A 5,451-nucleotide genomic window follows, 5' to 3' on the forward strand; every position below is an offset into this window, starting at 1 on the left:
TCATGTAACTGGATAAAAAGTCCTCATTCACGTTTCTGATTTTCCATCCCAGAAAACATCACAGCTCACATTTACAGAGAATCTTCCTTCGCAAACCCAAATCAAAATATTAAAGCAAAATACATACAAAACCTAAATTTCAATAGTTCTTTTTTGTCTAATAAGGGAAACAAGGAAATATATTGTGCCACAGTCTTTTCCCTCATACATAAAACCACACACATACACACACTCAGGTTTGTGTATTAGCAGAGAGCATGCATTCTAGTTCAGCACATTATTTACAGCCATTTACATTTTGGTCATACAAAGGAAACAAAATAGTTAAATACAAACACTGTTGTACAGAAGCAGTATTCCAGGTCAACTCTGAGTGCACCTCATATAACTTTAAAAAGAGAAAATAATAATAATAATAATTAAAACACTGCAAAAAGACCTGCTCCTTTTCAACAGCAGTTGAACATTGATTAGTAAAGCCAGATCCAGTGAGCGAATCTTGACTTGCCACCGTCTTCCCACCAAGACATCCGTAAAAAAGTGCCTGACCTACCAATAGTGTTAGTTCAATGGTGATACATGACACAGGCTTTGACATCAAGTCAGGTTTCCCATATTTGAAAGCAAGTACTCACAGTTTAAAACAAACAGGGAAAATGTTCTGAAGGCATGTTTCAGTGCACAAATAAACTCTCAAAATATAATGAATGAGAGCATGTGAATTCGGAGGCTGCAAAAAATAAGTTTTCCCCACACTTCCCATGAGAAAAGTTTCTTTGGAAAATACAATTTCCGTTTTAGTGGTGTGACTACTTTAGAGCGAGTAAATTAACGGCTGACCACCTGAATGCTATTCCCTTGAGCAGATATGAAATTATTAACCAAACACTACAGATATTTGCATTGCGTTAAAGGTAGCGATCCTGTTGACCTTTATAACCTGTTGAAAAAAAATAAAAATGCCCAGAAAAGTCAAAAAAATATTTCACATTGCTGAGTGCATGTCAACTTGAGGCAAACTGAAAACACAACTGCATTGAAATTTAGGTGTATATATTTGTACAAACATAACTTAATTTTAAATATTAGTTTTTTGCTTTAGCAATATTGATCTGGAATATTTTAGGTACATTTTCAACTCAAGACACAGCAAGATTCTCAGGGATATTACGGGTTTTGAGTGGGGACATTAGTGAGGACATCTGGTCCAGGGGCCATGCTCAGCAATGTGTCCATGACTGGCATTGAGCAGCCACCTCTCAGAAAGGTACAGAAAAGTAGAAGGTTTGTGTACAGCAGTTACACAGGCCTACTATAAGTCAAATGGTCCTGAACCTTCCATTTTGTGTCCAGAGCAAATATAGAAGCATTGATTTGTACATGCTAGATTCACTTCACATCAGTGAAATTCATCTTGAGAGGTCTTTATTTTCATTATCAAGATATGGGACGTAAAACGAAGAGATAAGATGGTCAACATGTTAGATATTCCTCGAGAATGTTCTAATAAATCTTGCACACCGAATCTTTATTCTTACACGTTAGACTCCACAAAGGGTCTCTTTGGTTTAATGGGCGAGGTTGGGCCTTGCCTTTCATTTCGAGACATCTGCCTAAACTCATTGTCCTGGTAGGCCTGAGAAACTGGCAGAGTCCGTGCCACTTTCACATCCGGGTATGTGGGAACCTGGCTAACTCGGCCCATAGCGTCCGCCCGGTCCCTCGTCACACCAGGGGAGTTGGCGTAGAAATCGTCATCCATGAGGTGGCCATTGTGAGCGTTGTTGGTGCGGTTGTAGTAGGCAATATGGCTGAGGGGTGCCGCTTGTTGCCCATAGACCATGTTGCTAGGGGAAGTGGCTGGACTATTCACTACCGTATCCAGAGAAGTAACCGTCCAGGGTCGAGAACCCGAAGAGGACGATGGCAGCGAAGGCTGCTGCTGAAGGTACTGCTGAGTCCGTGCGGTCTTGTCGATAATTCCCATGAAAGGTGTAGTGCGGGAGCGAAGTGCTTCTCCTGGATATGTTCCACCCACCACCCGGAAGTCTGTGCCTTGTGGGGCGACACCGGTGAAAGGTCATCATGGTAGCCGCCTTCATAGGAAAGCTTTAGAGGGATCTCCATTTGCTGCGCAGAAGCTGACACCCTGAACCCTGGGCCTAGGTTAGCAGCAGAACCTGCCACCAAACTGTTGATGGATGGAGAAAAGCGTAGACCCGTACTGTGGGAGTGAATAAGGGGGCGTGGAGCTGGTGGGTGTTGTTTGGGTTCAGCACTATTCGCGCTGACTGGACGTCGGTGAGCTTGAAGGTTCTCTGGTGAACCCAGAGTCACCTGTCGCTCCATTTCATGAGGAGAGACTGGATAGTAGGCGGTCGACTGACTGCGGCTGATCTGTGGTGTCTGAGTGTAACGGACTCCTCCGGGATTGGGTCTGTAAGCAGAGGAGGGCCTCTGGTTGGCTCGTCCTCCACAAGGCCAGGATCCATGCTGATGGCACGCCTTCGGTACAAGGCCCCCTGCACTCAGAGACTGCCCTGAGGCTGAAGTGAGTGGGAAGAGTACCTCCATCCCCAAGTTCATCCATGTCTCCTGGGCAGCGAGCCATCGAAAGTGGAGCAATCTGACTGTATGCACCACTACCCAGCACGGCACTGGAGCACCAGCGTGCTAGGGCTGGTTGGTGCGAACCATCTGTGCCTTGGGCTGGTTGCAACCACTGGTCTTGCTGTGATGGCTGGGAAGTCTGTTGGGAAATTGGAAAGAACGCTTACTGCTCATCTTGGACAGAGGGGACTTGGGTCGCCCTGTAAGCTGGTCCTGCTGGTACCGTCCTGCAGAGGCGGACTGGGGACGGTACGCTGGCAACTCCCCTCAGAGGTGGGGCTGGAAAGGATACTGTGGTCCACTGGCGTACGGCAGGATGGCGGTGGGGCTGAAGTGGTAGGAGGCCTGATGAGGGGGACTGGGCCGAGAAGTGAGAAGCTCTGGGTGCGTTGGTGAGAGCGACGGAGAGGGGACTGATAGCCTTGCCTGGTAGGAGAGGACATTGAAGGGGGGGACTGGGTGTTAGAAGGTCATACGCTTGTCCCAAGTAGGGAGTGACCTCGTGATGGCTTTCGGAGATGGAGGCAGCTGCTTTTGAATGACAGGGAAGTCCCGATGGTATAGTGTGTGGGTCTCAGCAGGGACGTCACCAAGTGGTAGGTCGCGTCCAAACTCCCGCTCGAGGTAATCTTAGGTCCTCCTCAAACAAGTCCTGGACAGGCTCCATGTCTGAAATGTGGGGACTCCATTGGAGGAGGCTGGGCCCATGGATGGTGCTTGATGTGCTGGGAGGGAGGAAGGAGGCGGATCCAGCTCCTGTTGTTGTTCGCCAACTTGATGACACTCTTCTTCTATACACGTTGCAGCAGGCGCTGATCTCTCGCGGTTATTGGGGACATAGACGCACAGCTTCACCTCCAGGTCCCTCTCAGGGCTGCGTGGAATTGCCTACACAGTGAGGGAGACCTCAAGAATGAGAGAGAGCGGGGAAGGTGGATTATGTCAGTAGGAAAGAGAGAAAGGAAAGAAATATGCTTGTTAACCAATGAACTGACTGATAAAGACCAAGAAAAATGACTATTGCTAAAAGAAATATTCACGCCGCAAGTCGATTGTCAGTTACCATTATAGAATAACTATGATTCATTCCTCATTTAGTAAAAACAAACAAAAACCATTCTTGCACTTACAGAAGAAGTCAAGTTCAAAACTAAATTGAATTGAACCCGGAACATTAGTTAGAATTTTACCTTTCGATCAAAATCATAGACCCAAAAAACCTTGGTTCTCCAAAACCAAGAAAGTTGATATAAGTGTTCTGGGCACATAGAGTCAAAGTAAACAAAATTGTGGGAGAGGAAAAGGAAAAAATATGAATGATGGACATTCTAAAGAAAAAGAATCTGATTGGTCAACAAAAACATGAAGTATGAAGAACAGGTCTAATCCTGCTGTGACATCTAGTGATGCAGAAGTCAAGGGGCTTAAACTGACTTCTATCTTGAAGCTCTAGCATAGCACTACGTCAACCAATCAAAACGTATTCCGCCAGTTTGGGTCATGATCTGTCAGCACTTTATCTGTGCTGAGACAGAATGGTTTTAAAGGCTGTCCTGGTTACCTGCTGCTGCGCTTGGCACGGGCTCGTGCGTAATAGGCTTCATAGGATTTGGGTTTCAACTCTAGTGCCTTGGAGGCAGAACTCCTCCGCCATCCCAAAGTCCTGCAAGCAACAACAGGACCAACAGTCATACACTGAGCTGTACATGAGGTCAGAGGGAAGACACACACACATGTGCATGCGGACATGCACACAAACACTGACACGCACACATCTACAAAGACTCATCACTTATGCAGACACACGCAGGTTGAACATGAACATGTCACATTTATATGAGGATGTAAACACTGATTATTAAAAAAATAAACAAAAATATATATATATTTTGAGCACCATTAGTGCAAATACGATAAACAGACATACAATTATGGAAATGCTTGTACATACTTATAAAATGTATTGACACACATACAAATATATGCTCTACAGGGACAGTGGGAAGATGTAGCGTGACAGCTCAAACCTCTACCTGTACTAAGCCTAACAGTTAACAAATCCAACAAATGTCAGAAAAACCCAATGAACCAACAAAAACTGAAACCAGGATGAGAAGGCATGATGGCAAGAAAACTACAGCATGAGTCCTACAGCATTTCTCCATTCAGAGGATGGAGGTTTGAAAATCCAAATGCAAAATATTTTTTGGGTGAGATCAAATGAGAAATAATGTAGCAATAAAGGAGAAAAAAAGTGAAGATCAAAATATCTTTTAAATACATCACTACTGTCTTTACAATCCTTGATCTGCATCTGCTTTGGTATTAAGTGTTTTCAAAAGCAATTAAGAACACAGACCAAATGCAAAACTAATATGTGCAGTTTGTTGGTTAGGTTGTTGTATTTGCATGGATGCTTGTAAACTAGGAGATTTACAGTATATTAGTGGTCAAAAGATGTGGGCTTTTAAGACCGCGTCAATATATACAGTGGAGGGTGGCCAGTGGCCAATGTAATACTGATATCATGGACTTCTGTTAGGGTAGACATCAAATGTAATATAACGCAATAACGTGTACAGTGTCTTGCAATGTCTTAAAGGGTAGTTTAAGGACAGTTCACCCAAAAATGAAAATCATATAATTAATTACTCTCCCACATGTCGTTTCTAAAGATATTTGTTCATCTTCAGAACACGAATTAAGATATTTTTGATGAAATCCAAGAGCTTTCTGACCCTCCATAAACAGCAAGAGTCCTATCATGATCAAGGCACAGAAACACAGTAAGGGTTCTGAAGTTGTGTTCTGAAGGAAGGAACGAAGGTCTGACGGGTTTGG

At 44.2% G+C, this 5,451-nt stretch overlaps 1 pseudogene; it reads right to left on the minus strand.

Moving 5' to 3' along the window:
- Positions 1 to 1,351: 1,351 nt before the first annotated feature.
- The window catches only part of LOC109105480, a 109,023-nt pseudogene continuing 104,923 nt past the window's right edge, over positions 1,352 to 5,451 (minus strand).

This window comes from Cyprinus carpio, chromosome B3 (assembly GCF_018340385.1).
Source record: "Cyprinus carpio isolate SPL01 chromosome B3, ASM1834038v1, whole genome shotgun sequence".
Taxonomy (NCBI): domain Eukaryota; kingdom Metazoa; phylum Chordata; class Actinopteri; order Cypriniformes; family Cyprinidae; genus Cyprinus; species Cyprinus carpio.